This window comes from Lactuca virosa, chromosome 8 (assembly GCF_052849685.1).
Source record: "Lactuca virosa cultivar CGN04683 chromosome 8, Lactuca_virosa_CGN04683_v6, whole genome shotgun sequence".
Taxonomy (NCBI): Eukaryota; Viridiplantae; Streptophyta; class Magnoliopsida; order Asterales; family Asteraceae; genus Lactuca; species Lactuca virosa.
This window is the reverse complement of record NC_136433.1, coordinates 345,449,767-345,469,218: the sequence shown is the minus strand read 5'-3', so window position 1 is coordinate 345,469,218 and position 19,452 is coordinate 345,449,767. Positions and strand designations below refer to the sequence as shown.

The window sequence follows — 19,452 nt, the reverse complement described above, 5'->3', positions numbered from 1 at the left end:
TATCGTTTTCCATTGTTGTTGGAAACTCGGTAATTCTGCATTAAATCCTGGGGTTTTACTCTGTTGCTTATAGCCAGTAGAAGCGAAGTAAAAACCTTTAAGGACAGGAGTTCGATCCATGCAGTTATTTCACGATCAAGATCAACCATCAATTGGTCGATTTTACATTATTGTCTTGTTTTTAATTTCATCCAAAAACAGGATAGTCTTCTTCTACCCCTTTCTTATAATCACATCTGATCGAGAAAGATTGATCTGATTTCTGGACGAAACTTGGTAATTATAATTATAATAATTTGATTTATTTATCGCAATTAATAGACATATAATTCTCAATATTATTTGTCGGTTTCCTTGTATGTCTATTTTTTGTTTTACAACAACTTTAAAGGTTTTTTATTTGTGTTTATAAATCAACAACTAATGAACAACAAAATCCCAACTCCTAGTCTCCACTACATGAACCAAGAGTTTGCCAAGATTGACCGATTCGATGGTTAGAACTACACCCGTTGGGCTGACAAGGTCAAGTTCATGCTTCATGTGCTGAAGCTCGCCTATGTTTTGGACCCAAAACTGACCCCAATTCCTGCAGATCCAATTCCTAAGGCCCAGAAAATTTTGGATCCAATGATCATCTATGATCTGGAAAGCAAAGGGCTCTACGTAGAGAGTCTGAGGAACTGTGTGTGGGTCACATCAAGAACTCACTGTCTGATCGACTCTATGATCTTTACGTGCCGGTCAAAGATCCGAGAGAGCTATGGTGTGATTTAGAACTCAAGTACAAGGCACATTAGGAAGGTAATAACAAGTACCTTGTATCTAAGTACCTAGAGTTTCAGATGGTTGATGACAAGCCTATCATGGAGCAAGTGCATGAACTCTAGTTCATGGTCAACAAGTTAAACGCGCTCTCCATCTCTATACCAAAACTCTTTCAGGTTGGTGCGATCATCGCAAAACTACCACCCTCGTGGAAAGAGTTCTCTAAGAGAATGATGCACAAATTTGAGGACTACTCCTTGGACGATCTGATGAAACACCTTCTCATTGAGGAGGAAACTCGCATCAGGGACAAGCATGGTAAAGTTGGATTGAGTGTGCACCATGTATCAGCTGGGGGTTCTGGTCATAAGACCAAGTCTAGGGGACAAAACAAGAAGAACTTCGGTCCCAAGAAACAAATCTTCAGGAAGACAGGTCATCAGAATCCTAAATCAAAGCCTTAGAGGGCCCGACTTTGCCACGTTTGCGGAGAGATTGGGCACTATGCGAGAGAATGCAAAGAACGCAAATCAGGACCGGTAGCACATGCAGTCGAGCAGGTTACTGATATGGTGGCAAGTGTGAACATTGGAGAGATTTTCATGATCTCTTCCCTTACCTGAGCAATCTATACTCAAGGATGGTTCGTGGACACCGGAGCCACTATGTATGTTTGTGGGCAACGAGAGTGCTTCCACACTTGCCGTCCAATGCCACCGGGAATGGTAGTTGTTTGTGCTGATTGTCACAGAGCTAAAGTTCAAGGAAGAGGTGATGTTCGTCTAAAGTTCACACGTGGTGAATGGGCTACCCTTTGAGATGTTCTTCATTCTTACTATCTCGAAGGGGTTGGTTTCTGTGGAAAAGTATGACAAGGGTGGGTTCAAGATGGTGCTTGAGAATGGAAAAATTGTGATCACTAAGGGCAGAAGATATGTTGGGAGGGCGAACTATTTTTCTGGGATGTATCATTTGTGCCAAGTGTTGAGAGTAATGGTGCTAGTGCGATCGTTGCGAGTGTGTCAGGTGTTGCTAGTAATGATGTAATTGGTGGATTGGTTGCTAATGTGAATGTAGTGAACTTTTCTGGTTATTTTGTTTGTTCAATTACTTTATGGCATAAACGTTTAGCACACACTAAAGTTAAAAATATTGAAAAAAATGCAAACTAAAGGAATGTTAAAATATGACTCAAAAGATTTTGAAAAATGTGAAACTTGTGTGAAATCAAAGTTTACAAAGAAGCCATTTCCATCAATTAAGAGAAATACATCATTACTTGAGTTGATTGATTCTAATATATGTGAATTAAATGGAATACTTACTCGAGGAGGAAAAAGGTATTTCATCACATTCTGTGATGACTCCAATCAATATCTACATGTTTATTTACAGAGATCAAAAGATGAAGCTTTTGATGCATTTAAACTGTATAAGGATGAAGTCGAAAATCAACTTGAAAGACACATAAAAATTCTTCGCTCGGACTGATGCGGAGAATAATTCAACCAAGAGCTTGACACATTCTGTGAAGAGAATGGAATCAAACATGAGAGAACTACACTATATACTCCCCAACAGAATGGTTTGGCCGAAAGAAAGAATCGAACCCTTTGTGATATGGCCAACTGTATGTTGAACCAATCAGGTCAACCAAACAAGTTTTCAAGGGATAATGAAAACTCAGTCATACAACATCTACAAGTACTTCTCGAGAAATACTCCCACCTCCTCCTATTGTGGAGGAACCTAGGAGAAGTACTAGGGCTAGAATAGAGAAACGTTTTTGAGACAATTTCTATTATTATTTGGTCGAAGGAACACAAAAGAAAGTGACAAGAGAGGTCATCTTCGCCATTAACTTGGATGATGATCCTAAGACCTTTACTGAAGCCGTGACATCTAGAGAAGCCATCAATGATGAAATGGACTCAATTATGGGTAATGGAACTTGGGAGTTAGCTTATCTACCCAAGGGGAGGAGACCCATAGGATCCAAATGGATATTCAAGAGAAAATATCATCCAGATGGATCTATATCTACCTATAAAGCAAGAGTAGTTGCTAAAGGCTACAAGCAGCGAGAAGGGATCGATTATTTTGATACCTATGCCTAAGTTGCTAGGATTAGTTCTATTACAAGTCTCATAGCAAGATAAGCTTTCAAAGGATTGTACATTCGTCAAATGGACGTGAAGACAGCCTTTCTGAATGGTTATCTCAAGGATGAGATTTACTTAGAGCAACCTGAAGGTTTCGTGATACCCGGACAGGAAAACAAAGTTTGTAGACTTGTTAAATCCTTGTACGGGTTGAAGCAAGCTGCCAAACAGTGGCATGAGAGATTTGACACCACTGTGACTGCATTCAGATTTTAGCACAACAGTGCTGACAGGTTTATTTATTCCAAATACACATCCGATTACATAGTAGTAATATGTCTTTATGTTGATGATATGTTGATCATTGGCACTCACCTAGAAGGTATTATTGAGACAAAGAAATACCTATCCTCGAACTTTAAGATGAAATATATTGATGAAGTTGATACAATTCTTGGTATCAGGGTGAAAAGAACAGGCGGCCAAATTTCTCTGAGTCAATCTCATTACATAGAGAAAATTCTGAAAAAGTTTCAACAGTTGAATATTAAGGAATTCAACCCTCCTTTTGATTCAAGTGTGAAACTAAATGTGAATTCTGGACGAGCAGTGGCTCAACTAGAATATGCAAGTGCAATTGAGAGCATGATGTATGCTACACATTGCACTCGACCTGACATTGCATTCGCTGTAAGCAAACTGAGTTGGTATACTGTTAATCCAGGAACGAAGCACTGGAAGGTAGTGGGTAGAGTACTAGGATACCTGAAAAGGACAAGTACTTTTGAGTTGACGTATTCATCCTCAAATGGAATACTAAAAGGCTATTATGATGCTAGCTGGATAGATCACACCAGTGACTCGAAATCCACAAGTGGTTGGATTTATATTCTAGCTGGCGGTGCTATTTCTTTGGCGGGCAAGAAACAGACATGCATAACATATTCAACGATGGAAGCAGAGCTAATTGCCATAGCAGCAGCATGCAAAGATGCAGAGTGGATTTGAGATCTACTCATTGATATATGTCTGTGGGATATTCCAATGCCATCTATACCCATGTAATGTGACAGTGAGGCCACGCTGTCTAAAGTATATGTAACGCTTGATTTTCCGGTATGAATTTATTTCCAAGTTGTTTATGTTTTCTGTTTGGGACACGGCGTGTTGGAGCCTCAACACGGCGTGTCGAGATGTATTTGGCCGCAGAGTTTAATGAGCCTACACGGCGTGTTGAGGTGTCTCAACACGGCGTGTTGGCAGCTGGGAAGGAAACCCTAATTTTTAGGGTGTTGCACCATATTTATAGGTGTTAAGTCCCATTGACCGGCCTCCTTACCAACCTCCTTTTTTATCTAAAACCCTAAATCGAGTTTTGAGCTTTCTTGGTGGTGTTCTTGAATTTTTGAGTGGATTCTTGTGGATTTTTGTGCTCATTTGAAGGAGCTTTAGAGTTTGAAGGTGCCTAGCTTGGAAGGAAGGTCATAGATCCATAATCTCACAACTTGTTACAGTCTCCTTGAGGTATCAAGTTCATACCTTGCTTTGTTGTTGATCAAATCTTCTCTTATGGGGTTTTGTTATGATTTTTTGCTCATTGTTGGGTTGTCTAAGGAGTTAAGTTGTTTCATGGGTGGTCCTGTTACGTTGTGCAAGCTTTATAAGATTCTAGGTCTCATGAATGCATGAATGAACGTAAAGTTGTCAAATTTACGTGGTCTTCCAGCTTTAAGGTGTCAAATCTGTTGGATTAGGTGTATAAGTTCATAACTATTTCTGGAATGTACTTGACCCGGTTGACATGGTCCATTTGGGTTGCATGGCATTGCAACACTTGGATAGACTAAATGAGAGAAATGACACTTATGGTTTATTAATATATTATAAGTTCTAATATATTAATAATATTATTTAATTAGTATTGATCAAGAATTAATTTGGAATTAATTTTGTGATCAAAATTGAGACTAATTAAATATATGGGGTTGATTGTATAAATCATCCATTCTTTTATAGTGGGCTAATGATCCATGGTTTATTAAGTTGGGCTAAAACCCATAAGGTGCTCCATGGATAGTCCATGGAGGTTATAAACCTATGGATCATGGAATATGAAAAGTCATGCACATTAGGGTTTACATGGTGTAACCCTACTTGTGACAAAACTATAAAAGGACCCCATGGGCTACCAAAATCGGCACTATGTGTTGAACAAGAGGGCTAGCCGATTTTGAGTGAGTGTGGACTGCTCTCAAAGTTATTCCAAGAGTTATGGTGTTGTGTGAAACATTTGAGGCATCACACTTGAGGTACTAGGCTCACAAGGTTCTCAAGGAATCCAAGCAACAAGAAAGGTATGTTCTCCTACTAGCTTTTATGTTTCAAAGTTCCCCATGCCATGCTAGTTAGGTTAAGAACCTTGGAAAATCAAATTTGCATGTATCTTAGTAAAACATAGATCCAAGGTTTCTAGGGTTGCATGTACACCTTAGGAGTGTTATAATGCTCAAAACCCTTCAGTGGTATCAGAGCCTAGGCTTGTTTTCTTGATACTTGATGCAAATTGTTGAAAAAACTCAAGATTTCTGCATTCTGCTGAGTGAACTCACCGAGTCCATGGGGGGACTCGACGAGTCCATGTGATTGTTCATCCTACTCGTCGAGTAGGTTCTTGCACTCGACGAGTAGGAGGCCCTGAATGTACATTTTCGAGTTTTGCTACTGGAAATGAACTAGAAACATTACCCTAAACTTTTTCGGTCTTATAAAACTTGTTTTAGATGGTGTAATGGTTATGCTAATCCATTTACAATGGCTATTATCAAAATCTCAAGTTTTATATGTGTTTATATGATTCTTGAAATTGTTGATATAAATGTTCATATGCTTATGAGTTTTGTTAGATCATAGGAATTATTTGCAAATTGTTTGTTAGTTAATTCTTGATCATTATGTGTTTTAATGGAATCCATAATTTGTCCTCAAGTTATGGATTACCAAAAGTCACTCATTTTAAAGTCCATTAATGAACACATAGGTTACATAAAATGAAGAGTCTTCATTTTAATAAACTAATAACTCATAAGTTATGAAGTTGAAAATTTTGAAGAGTTACAAAACTTGCCCTCAAGTTTTGGAACATGTAAAGTCACTTTAGAAAACTTTAGTTTCAACCCCTAGAATTTTAAAAGTTAAAATTCAACCCTTATACTTTATAATATTATAAGTTAATAATATATGTATATATATATATATATATATATATATATATATATATATATATATATATATATATATATATATATATATATGTATAAGGTCAAGTCGTTTTACCGTTAGTAGGCCTTATTCACGAAGCTGGTCTATAAGGGAGGTATAAGGTTGTTGCCTACAAAATGGCAGCTTAATGGGTGTCCACTCTCACCCACCGTTTCCTTGACTGGTGGAGGGTCGTTAGCCGAACGGGTAGGACAATGACTTTAAATCCTCATTAAAAGTATGATGGTTATAAAGTAACTAAATGTTTTTTTTATAAATTCCCAATCTTATTTACTTTAGGAAAAATGTGAATATGGTGCTAACCCATGAAATTACACTTTGCACTTTGCTTAAGTCGTTAGTGGAGCGTATGTAGTTAACCAACACACTAACCTGGACCTAACAAGGTAGGCAAAGGGTGGCTTAAGGTTTATCATAGATCGGTGGAGCGCGTGTGGTTAACCGGCACATCGATTAGGTGATAAACATTAAGAGTACAAAGTAATTTGCATGGTTAATTCACACCTTGTTCTGTGATCCTCGGCATCCCAATCACAAAACTTGAAGGGCACATTCGAGATTGAAACATGCCATTGAAAAGTTCAATGAATTTCAAAAGAATCTAGGAGTTTCAAAAACCATTTAAAAACCTAATAATTTATTTCGTTTTTCATGGTGGAAATTGGTGAATCGTCATTCACCTACCTTCAAATATTTTATAGCTTGGATTACGGCATCCCTCTTCTAAGTTATAAAATATTGTGTTGGATCCTAGCCTTAATATTACATTTGGGTGTCTTATTAAGGACTATCTTTATATCTAATCTAAACTTGTCCTTCTTTCTTTTCAGATGTCTTCCAACAATGCTGCTTCTGGATCAAACCCTACCGGCTCCTTCTCTCTCATGAACCTTTGTGGGAGAGTCATCTTCGATGGTTCCAACTTTATGGATTGGATACGGAACATCAAGATGGTCACTCGCTACGAGGACAAGGAATATGTCCTCCACAAGGAGCTTAAGGAACTTGATGAGTCGTCGGCTACTCCTGAGGAGATCGCTGAATACCAGACTCTTGAGAGAGATGCCACCAAAGTGGCATGTATCATGTTGGCCACGATGACAGCCGATCTCCAAAAGTCCTATGAGGACTATTACCCTTTTGAGATGCACTAGGACTTGATGGACCGCTACCATCAAAGTGCTCGTCAAGAGAGGTATGACATCATCTCCTCCATGATAAGAACCCGAATGAAGGATGGTGAACCTATCACGGGCCACATGCAGAAAATGCAAAGGTATGTGGACCGTTTGCTGAAATTGAATGTGAACTTCCCCGAGGAGTTGGCAATTAACATCATTTTTCACTCCTTACCTTCGTGTTATGATCAATTTCGAATGACATATCACATGAACAAGGAGAAAGTTACACTCAGCAAACTTCAAGGACTTTTGAAGACCGCGGAAAGTGGTCTTAAAGGTAAGTCGGTTGTTACTACTCCTACTCCTACCACGGCCCCTGTCTTGGCAATCGGGCAAGGTAAAGGGAAGAAGAGGAAGAGCCCTTCGAAGGGTACCAAGGGAAAGTCCCTTGATGGCTCCTCTTCAAGTGGAACCAAAAGAGGTTCTGTCACTCCTTCTGCCAACCCTAAAGAGGCTGAATGCTTCTATTGCCATGAAAAGTCGCACTGGAAGCGAAACTGCCCAAAGTATCTACAAGATGTTAAGGATGGGAAAGTGAAACCCAACCATGCAGGTATTTACACTACATTGTCTAATAACTCACCCTATTCTAATTCTTGGGTCCTTGATACAGGTTGTGGTATTCATATATGTTCTGATTTGCAGGGACTAAGAAGAAGTGAGAATGTGGAGCATGGGAAGATAAACTTAATCATGGGGAATAGGAAAGCTTCACCTGTCACCAAGATTGGAGTTTATTCTTTGTTGCTAAGTAGTGGGTTTACATTAGATTTGAATAAATGTTGTTACTCGTCTGAAATGGCAAGAAATATTATTTCCTTTCATGGTTTGTACAAACAAGGGTTTACCTTTTCGTTTGATAATGAATGTGGTGGTATTAATGCTTTTTTTTAATAATGTTCTTTATTTTAAAGCATTACCTTGTGATGGTGCATATGAAACTGTGTCGGTTGTAGATAACCTAGGAAATAATGTGTTGTGTATTGATTCTTCCACTAGCTTGGATAAAGCATCATTATGGCATTATCGTCTTGGACATGTAAGCAAGAAACACACAGGCTAACTCCAAAAGGATGGAGTCTTGGAGTCATTTGACCTAAAGTCGGATGATAGTTGTGAATCTTGTTTGCTTGGGAAAATGACAAAGTCACCCTTCACTGGTACTTGTGCTAGGAGTGAAGGTTTGTTGGATCTTGTACACACAGATGTGTGTGGACCCTTCAAAACTGCCACAAGAGATGCTAACCGCTTCTCTGTGACTTTTACTGATGGTTATAGTAGATATGGATATGTCTACTTAATCAAGCATAAGTCAGAAACCTTTGAAAAGTTCAAGGAGTTTAAACAGGAAGTGGAGAATCAGTTGGGCAGGAACATTAAGATGCTTCGATCCGATCGAGGTGGTGAGTATCTTAGTACAGAGTTCCTTGACTATCTTAAGGAATGTGGGATTGTCTCACAATTGACACCTCCCAGGACACCATAGTTGAATGGTGTGGCTGAGAGGCGTAATCGGAGCTTGTTGGACATGGTTCATTCCATGATGAGTCGAGCTTCGCTACCAATCTCATTTTGGGGGTATGCCTTAGAGACTGCCGCCCATATCCTTAATCTAGTCCCTACAAAGAAGGTTGCCAAAACACCTCATGATATGTGGACTGGGAAGGTTCCCAATCTAGATCACATCAAGATTTGGGGTTGCGAGACTTTTGTGAGGCGCGAGACTCACGATAAGCTCGAACCTCGAAGTGAGAGGTGTATTTTCATCGGCTACCCACAGAAATCCTTTTGTTACCTCTTCTACTGTTGGGTCAAAAATATGGTTTATACTTTACTTTTCTAGGAAAATGTATTTTTATGTCTTGGACCGTAAACAACTTGGTGTTTACGGCTGTATATGTGTTTACGGCCGTGAACAGGTTTACAGCCGTAAAACCATTCACGGCCCATGTCTACTATATATTGTATTAGTGGTGAGGAATGCACATAGATGAGAGCATATTGTAGAGAGAGAAAGTTAGAGAGAAGAGAGGAGCTTAAGTGTGTGAAACTCAAGGTGTTTTAGAGAGAGAAGAACTAGTGTGTGTGTACTATGTGTATGGAGCATCATTCTTTTCATTGAATACATCATAGATTCACCATCTTCTTCTTCTCCTTCTTCTTAATTAGATCTGGCATCATCCGTTTGATTGGGATTCCGCACCATCAAACGGATCTGATTGATACACAAGCAGATTTGGGACTTACAAGTGGTATCAGAGCTTGGATTGTATCAATTATTTTTGTCAGATCTGGAGCATATTTGATCTTATTTTTGAAGGATTTCTGCTGTGACAACCCGGTATTTCAAGTCAATGTAATGTTCAAAAAGTCAGATAATATTAAACTATTCTTGATGTAATAAAATGGCGTCAAAAATGAAGTGTTATAAAGTCTCATTTGGGTTGTATAAAATGTTAGATACATTGTCAAGGTTTCCAAATATATAAAGAACACCCAAATCCGAGTTATAACGAAGAAGTTATGACCAATCGAAAATCCGCGACACAACCGGTAAAACACTGTTAAGCGTAAAAAGTGAAACTTCAATAAAATACTTTTTAGCCTTAGGTATCTAAACGAAAGTCGTAGATTATGTTAAACCATGAGCATACATAAAAAGAACGCCCAAATCTGACTTCGTATGAGGAAGTTATGATTTTTCTAAAGTTTTAGAACAGCAGTAGACAGCTAAAAACTCGAAATAAAGATCGAGCGATTTTTAGCCGACGCAACCTAAACGAGAATTGAAGGTCTCCACAATAGTAGTATAACGGTAAAAAGACAGACGAAAACGGACATCGGATGAAGAAGTTATGGATTTTTAACGGAATTATCCTGTCCCGGCCTACTTAAAATATAATATTAAAAATTAAAGTCAAAATTAGCCGACAGAGTCTAAATGAAAGTTGTAGAGTATATTCTCACCTACGCGTGGATATAAAGAACGTCGAAATCGGAGCTCGTATGCGAGAGATATGAATTTCGGAAGTTCGATGCACGCACACCAACCTTATCCGAAACTCACGACGTGAGCAAGAGAGACTCACGACGTGAGTCTATGACTGATGTGTGCCAGAGCTAGACCACCAGTCGTCGCGTGTACGGGCCAAACTCACGACATGATCCATCCCATGCTCACGACGTGAATCCTGAGAATTCACCCTATAAATAGCATGCGAGGGTTCCGACTCTCATTGCTCATTTCCCTTTTCTCTCTCAGTTCTACTCCACATTTAGCACCCCGAGACGACCCCGACACCCCGGTTACATATCCAAGCCCCGACGAGGGTCCGAAGCGCCGAGAATCCCGAGAGACTTACCACTTCCCGGTCGAAGTGCTGCCCGAGAAAAAACTCGTTTTCTTCAAATCACCACACTTTCCAGGTGAGTTCATACCCCTACATTTTCACGTCTTTTTCATGTTTTAAGGGGGGGAATACAAGTGAAACACGAGATGAACTCACACTTAAAACACACGTCGTTAGAAATATTTTTCAAATACTTTATCTAGATTTTGTTTATGGATGATTAAACAACATTAATACCAATGTTACACTTCACATGCAAAGTTGATATTACACCAAGTTTTTATCACCGAATGGAACACACTTTCGGAAAAACTATAATGGGTATAGTTTACGGGTTATTCATTACATCTTTACGTAAACATTGTGAAAATGAAATATTTTCATCTACATGAAATATAGACTTTTCTTTTCGTAAATCTATTAATACTAAGTGTTGTGAGACATTCAACTTCAACGTACTCACAAGTACGCATTTCAAGTCCTGTATTATAAACCATAATCTCTTGGAGGGAGAGCGTGATACTTGTGTATAGATCTATACGGGATTGACAATCTCGCACCTAAAAAACTGTTAGCTACAGTTAGACCGGCAGGTCTGGGGTGACAAACGTCATAACACTACAACGCCTGAAGAACGTTGCTACAGGCAGTCTGGGTCAATAGCATGGTTATAAAACTCACACAGAAGTATTAAAATAAGTTTGATTTACGAGACTCTTGAATGCATTCAATAAATACATTACTTGAGTATAAATACACTTTCACCATTTTGAGCACGAAAGATACTATTGCACTCCAGCCTTTGGAACTTTTTCAAACTATATGTAGAAAATATTGGATTTTCTGGAAAACACGTTCAATTATTTTTACTAAAGGACATACAAATTTCAGCACAAAAACGCTTATGAACTCACCAACTTAATTGTGGACACTTTTTCAAAACTACTTGTATTTCTCAGGGAATCAGTAATACAGGTAACCATCAGCTTTTGAAGAAGGAACGCTAAGGCGTCTATTATCAAAACATTTTAAATCATCATATTTGTAATATTCTTTTGAAACATGTATTACACACAACAATGTAAGTTTTTATTATATTTATGATGGTTGTGTTTACTTTCTTTACAATATTCAACTGTTATGATACTACGTGAAGTCACCCACCCCCGAATGTTTCCGTCATTCTTTGTTTGGGGGTGTGACATCTGTGTTTTTGGATAGATCTTGGCAAAATAGGGGGTTTGTTCTTCGTGTTTTTGATAAAAACTAGTTTTTGATCGAGTTTTGGAGCTACAAAGTCGAAAAAACGCTGTTTTTGGTCGTAACCAGCGACGGGGTGGCGATGTGTACGGCCAGCGGCTAGGGTTTCCGAAGCGTTTGCGGCCGGAAACAATTTGCGGTCAGAGGGTTTACGGTCCGAGATCTCGCGATTTTACGATCCGAGGTCACGTGTTCGGTCAGGCGTGTTCGGTCTCGTTTACGGCCATCATCCTCACACGCACGCGTCGTCCTCGCAATCAACAGCTTCTTATTATTAAAAAAAGGAGACGAATTTTTGGAGGTGTCAGGGATCAAACCTGGGTCTCCTACCAACTCAACCAAGCGCCTTTCCAGTTGAGCTACCAAGCCACAGACTTCATTACTTCGAAATTTAATTCAAAAGGACTCCTCTTCGGTTGCTAATTTCGAAAATTTAACACTTTTAACCCAAAAAATCAATTTCCTTTTATTTTAAAAATTCCATTTTCAACCCAAATTTTTAGTTTTTATTTTTTGACTTTTATTATTGACTTTTGACTTAAAATTTTGACTTTGACTTTAAAGTTTGAACTTTGACTTTTAACTTTGACTTTTTCGTTTAACTTTTAAATTTTCAAATTTAATTTTTTGGTTTGACTTTTCAAGTTTGACTTTTAAGTTTGACTTTTTAAATTTGATTTTTAAGGTTGACTTTTGAGGTTTCAAGTCAAAGGGCATTTTTGGTAAATAATGAGTTCTTAAAAGACCAAAGTCAATGAAATTTCTTGTTCTCAAACATGTATTGATAATGTTAAAAATTTACTTGAGCATATCGAATTATTACGTAGAGAGAACGAGGACCTAAAATACGAATGATATCAACTCAGGAAAGGACAGAAACCTCTAAAAGTACAACTAGAAGCCAAAACAAAAGATTTTAGGAAACTTCAGGAAGAGTATAGCAATAAATGTGCAAACTATAGATTTGTAACAGAACAACTTGTTGAGTTAACTGCTGAACTTGACACAATGAAAAATAAGTTTGAAAATGCAGATTTTAATTTCAGAAAATTTGATGTGTCGAGTGAAGTAGTTGCATCTATGATAGAACACAGTTTGAGATTCAAAGATAATTAGTCAAAGGGTTTAGGGTATGATAAAGTGCCTCCTCCTTTTAATCACACCTATCAATATAACCCTTTGACAAAAGAGGAAATGGACAGAGAGGCACATCTCAAATATGGCAAACCTGTTGTATTTGTGTCGGGATGTGGTCCTCGGGTTGCAAGTACTAATGTTTCTACTTCTTATGCAGCTCAACCACTAAGTCATTGCAAGCAAGCAGCTGAAGAGAGTGTGTCTGATAATAAAATTGTATCAAAGTCTGATGACTCAAATTTTTTGGATATATTTGATGATATCTTTGATAATTCTGCCGTGGTTGTACCAGAAAGTGTTGAGCTGAACGATTCTAATGCTTCTACTTCTTGTGCAGGTAAGGTAGTAGAGGATGAGGACAAGGAGAACAGAACTAATTCTAGTTCTGCAAATTCTGATGATTATCAAACAAATGACTCCTTGAACTCTGAATCTGTTGCTTCTAACTCAGTTACTTCTAATCAACCTGCTGTTGAGAAATACAGGCCACCAAATCAAGTGAAACAGCCAGCCTGCTGCAAGTGTGCATGTGGGAACAACCAGGAACAAGGCAAGGATACGCCACCAGGGGCAGGAAGAAACAACTTCCCAGTGAAGAAAAAGACTTGCTTTCACTGTGGAACACCTGGACACATTGCCAGAAATTGTCCAAATCGCGCATACGTTCCCTACTATGCACAAGGGTGGCAGAACGCGCCAAGAGGTAGATTTTTCAAAAGAAACCCCTCAAGGTCACGTTCAGACAATGGGGACTGGAACACGCAAAAGGCCAAGAATCAAAATCCCAAGGGCAAGAAGGGAATGTCGGCCAAGAAGTCCAATCCAAGATATGCTCCAGTGAAACCAAAACAAGTTAGGTCAAAGTCATCTCGGCAGCCGACTTCAAGTTCAAAATCAAGTAACAAGGCACCCATCCGATCGAACAAGAAATGGGTTAAACCCGACTACCGATGGGTACCGAAGGTTCACTCTCCCAAATCTTCTAATGCTTCTAACGTTTCTTCATCTTCTGTTTGTGATAAACAGGATATGTCATGGGAGAGGGTACCTTGCGTTGATGATAAAGGTCATCCCAGTTTCAAAATGGACTGGGTTCCAAAGACTAACTAATCCCACAAGCTGTGTTGGAGAGCTATGGAGGAATATCATCAGACTTCGGTTTGTTGATAGTGGCTGTTACAAGCACATGATAGGAGGCATCTCTCAACTATACGACACTCAGAACATTGTTTGAGAGCATGTGTCCTTTGCGGGAAGGGAAGAAAGGAAGGGATCACACATGGGGTTTGTGCTTAATGACATGAAGAATTTTCGGATCTGTTATGAGATTATGCGTGTTGTTCTCATACCTTCTGGATGCAAATTCAATCGGTGACTTACGGTTTGAGTTTTCTTCTCTATACTCCTGAGCTTATCTTAAACTGTTTCATTTTGAAGACAATTTTTTATTTCCTTATATGTCTTTCTTTAGTTGGTTGTTTTGGGAAGTGATATCAAGAAAGTGATAACGGGCAGTCTAAACATGTGTAAGGGACTGAATCTGAACTGTCTAGACTCTGTGTTCAATGTGTTGGTAGGCACGAAGGATTTGACAGTGTGGATTTGGATAGGATTGTTTGGACTGACCATACGACACTCGGGTAGATTGAGCAGTGAGATAAACACGGGAACCTACAGGATACACTAAATTAATACGCATATAGAACAGTGGTTCAACTTTTCCTTGATGTACGGACTTATGTCCTTAATTCTGGTTCTGATAGGGCAAATGGGGGGTTCTGATAAAGTAGGTCTGTAGGAAATTATTTTCTTGCTTTCTATCTGTCAGTCATATGTTGCTTCCTCTGTGTGATTGGAAGAGATCCGACCTGGAATGCAACATATGCAACTCTATTTCTATGCATCTTCTTTATCTGTGCAATTCTTCCTATCTGTGAGCTATATGTTGTCTCCTCTGCGTGATTGAAATGATCTGACCTGGAACACATCATATGCAACATTCTACCTCTCAATCCCTCTATCCTAGTTAGCCATATGTTGTCCCCTCTGCGTGATTGAAAGAGATCCGACCTGGGACACAACATATGCACCTATTTCTAAATCTGACTTCCTCCTTAATAATTGTTTACTCACCTAAAGTAAGGAGTTCTTTGGAAGTTCTTGATAATCAGGGTATATCGGGAAGTGGGGAACATGTTCTAGTGCAACTAAAATTGAACCATTTAGAGGTTGTCTGTAGATCTCGCTGCTTAATTTAAGTCGACAACAATACTCGTGGTCGTCGTCAGCTAAATGGTATATTTGAAAAAAATTTGTCGATATCCTTCGTGTTTAAGTGGACCACAATACCAGCAATTGACCATATCTATTCAAGAAGGTGAAGGTACTGATAAACAAGTTAAGACTGTCTCACAACTTTGATCCCAAATATTTTTTATTTTTGTTAAATTTGTTCATAGTTTTCCTCTATGCACAAATTTAGGGGGAGAATTTAAAAAACATCAAACAAAAATCAGAAAAGTAAAAACAAAATCCAAAAAAAAAATAGTGTTATTTCTATTTTATTTCTTTTTTAGAAAATATGAAAAATCCAAAAATATTGTATGCTAAGTTTTATTTTAGTTTTGTTTCTATTTTTAGCTTTGTTTGTCTTGAAAAGTGAATTCAGATGTAGATGAGACTCGTGGAGACTGTATCAAGAATTTCTGAGCCAAGACTTCATCCGTGATCATTGAAGAATTCTCATTCGAAGGAGCAAGAAATGAAGACTATTCTTTCAACATTCAATCCTTCAACCCCAGAAGGAAGGTGAAGCTGCACTTGAAGATCATGTGACAGATTGCATTGAAGCCTCCTCAATCAATTTGTTGCTTTTCTTGTACCTGCTGAAGTGATCCAGAAGATTAGTTCTCTCTGATATTCTCTCTGAAGATTCTCAAGCTGAAAGCGCTATCTTTCAAGAATATTTTCAAGAAGCCTCCTCACCCAACGTGCGTTCAATGCCAAATTCTAAAGAAAAGCCCAACTGCTCAAGATGAAGTCATTTATTGAAGATTCATTAAGTTCATCTTGAAGCTGTGAAGAAATCGAAGATAAACGCTGAAGCCAAGCTCCAAATGAAGATTAACAAGAAAGGCCAGCTACTTTTTTAGGGGGAGATTGTTGGGTCAATTAGAAAAAAAGCTATAAACCTAGGGGGAGATTGTTGGGTCAAAAATATGGTTTATACTTTACTTTTCTAGGAAAATGTATTTTTATGTCTAGGACCGTAAATAGCTTGGTGTTTACGGCTGTATATGTGCTTACGGTTGTGTTTACGACCGTGAACAGGTTTACGACCGTAAACCCATTCACGGCCCATGTCTACTATATATTGTATTAGTGGTGAGGAGTGCACATAGATGAGAGCATATTGTAGAGAGAGAAAGTTAGAGAGAAGAGAGGAGCTTAATTGTGTGAAACTCAAGGTGTTTTAGAGAGAGAAGAACTAGTGTGTGTGTACTATGTGTATGGAGCATCATTCTATTCATTGAATACATCAGAGATTCACCATTTTCTTCTTCTCCTTCTTTTTCATTAGATCTGGCATCATCCGTTTGATTGGGATTCCGCACCATCAAACGGATCTGATTGATACACAAGCAGATTTGGGACTTACATCTACAGACCCAGTGATAATGTGGTCTTTGTAGCAAGGAGAGGAGTCTTTCGAGAGAGAGAGAGAGAGAGAGAGAGAGAGAGAGAGAGAGTTCATAAGCCAAGGAAACAGTGGGAGGCAAATTGACCTTGAAGAAATTCAAGAGATAAATGGTGAAGGAACCTCAAACCCTAGCAATCAACCTGAGGAGGAAACTCTTGTTGATCCGGCTGACGAGTCTGTACCTCTGAGGCGTTCCACGAGAGTTAGGAATGCACCTGAGCATTACTATGGTTTCCATATTACTGCGGAAGGTGATACACTTATCAGTGATAACACACTAGTAAGTCTGGATGAACCTAACAGTTACACGAAGCCATGGCAGGCCCTGAGGCTGCTAAATGTAAAGAGGCTATGGACAGCGAGATACAGTCCATGTATGGCAATCAAGTTTGGAACTTGGTTGACAATGTACCAGGTCGTAAGACAGTCGGGTGCAAATGGATCTTCAAGAAGAAGACCGACATGGATGGTAATGTACACACTTATAAGGCGCGCCTGGTTGCAAAAGGATTTTCTCAAACTCCGGGAGTTGATTATGATGCGACCTTTTCACCAGTAGAAAAGATTAAGTCTATTAGGGTTAGGTTAGCCATTCCTGCAATTCATGATTATGAAATATGGCAAATGGATGTCAAAACCGCTTTCCTTAATGGAAAGGTGGTTGAGGATGTTTAAATGAGTCAGCCAGAGGGTTTTGTCAGTACAGAGTACCCTAGTAGAGTGTGTAAGCTAGAGAAATCCATCTATGGATTGAAACAAGCACCTCGCAGATGGAATCTTTGTTTCGATGAGAAATTCAAAGAGTTTGGCTTTTCGAGGAGCGAAGATGAGTCCTGTGTATATGTCAAGGCTAGTCGGAGTATAGTTAGCTTTTTGGTATTGTATGTCGATGACATACTACTCATAGGAAATGACATCCCAACTCTGCAGGAAGTGAAGTCCTGGCTTGGGAAGTGTTTCGCTATGAAGGACCTTGGTGAAGCTGCCGATATCCTAGGGATAAGGATTTTGAGAGACAGTAGTAAGAGACTAATTGGACTTAGTCAGAGTACCTACTTGGATAAGGTGTTGAATAGGTTCAACATGCAGAATTCCAAGAAAAGAGAGTTACCGATCCAGAGTAACACCAGATTGAGTAAGACTCAGAGCCCGAGTACAGAGGCTGAGATAGCTAAGATGAGTCGATTATCGTATGCTTCTGCTGCACTCTCGATCATGTATGCTATGACTTGTACTCGTCCTAATGTGGCCTTTGCTTTGAGCATGGTTAGCAGATATCAGGGGAACCCTGGCAAGGCTCACTGGACTACGGTAAAGAACATTCTCAAGTACCTGCGGAGGACTAAGGACTGGGTCCTTACCCTCGGTGGGAGTGATGACTTGAGAGTAGTAGGGTATAATGACGCTAGCTTTAAGACTGATAGGGATAATTTCCGCTCTCAGCCAGGCTGGGTCTTTACCTTAAACGGAGGAGAAATTACTTGGAAAAGTTCCAAGCAGGAGACAATGGCTGATTCAACTTGCGAATCAGAGTATATAGCAGCAAGCGAGGCAGCAAAGGAGGCGATATGGCTAAAGAACTTCATTGGAGACCTTGGAGTTGTAGCAGCTATAAAGGAGCCGATGGAGATTTTCTATGATAGTGAAAGTGCAGTTGCCTTAGCCAAGGAACCAAGGGATCACGGAAGATCTAGATACATCGACAGAAAATACCATTTCATCAGACATCGAATAGAAGAAGGAATCCTTGTGGCAAAGAGGGTATCATCGGATGAGAACCCAGCAGATCCCCTCACGAAGGGACTGGGTAGCATTAAGCATCTTCAGCATGCGAGGCGCATAGGTCTAAAGGATGATATTAGTTTTTGAAATTAGATAGCTTTGAAATTTGTAAAGTGTAATTGAGATTTGATGATAAATAAAAGTTGTTGTTTATTTATAAGTAAAGTGTTGCTATCTTCTGTCAATCGTTTACTATCATTTCATTTTGCATGTTTTGACTTCCAGAATAATTATGTTATGGTATATCATATTATTCAATTTCTCCACAGTCGGTCATATGTTGGAAGTAGATATGAATCAAGACTGTCATGAAGCTGGCTTGTAGATGTCTAAAGTGTTGGACATAGCAAGGGTTGCTACAAAATTCATGAGTGCTCATAAGTTCTGAGTATTGGATTCAACCCACGCTCACTTGTATCACTTCATGGAATTTATCTTGAGTGATCGTGAGATGGTAAAATCATATAAGTCTTCAAACCTAGAGATATGAGTTGCTGACTATGTGTTGGTTATACATTGATTGTTCGAAAACGCATTGGTAACTCGATGTTACAAAACGTGCCTTTGTGTATAATTCAACAAGTAGTAGAACAAGCATATGAGTCGAAGTTTATCTGTTCCTTCTTGGATTAGAAGCGATATCTGGGCCCCTCGATGATTTTGTTGTGACCTATGTACCGGGCCCGGTCAGAACTAAATTGTGATGGGTTTTGAGCATTCTAACACTTCCTAAGTGTACATGCAACCCTAATAACCTTGGATCTATGTTTGTCTAATTATCATGCAAAGTTGAATTCCAAGGTTATATTCCTATCTAGCATACATGGGGAACAAATTTTAACTTGCATGAAAGATAGAATAACTTACCTTGTTGTTGCTTATGATCCTTGAAA

At 39.0% G+C, this 19,452-nt stretch overlaps 1 pseudogene; it reads left to right on the top strand.

Annotated features, from left to right (window-relative positions):
* The first annotated feature begins 3,293 nt into the window (after positions 1–3,293).
* LOC145131863 (secreted RxLR effector protein 161 pseudogene) lies at positions 3,294–3,878 on the top strand (annotated as a pseudogene).
* Positions 3,879–19,452: the final 15,574 nt, after the last annotated feature.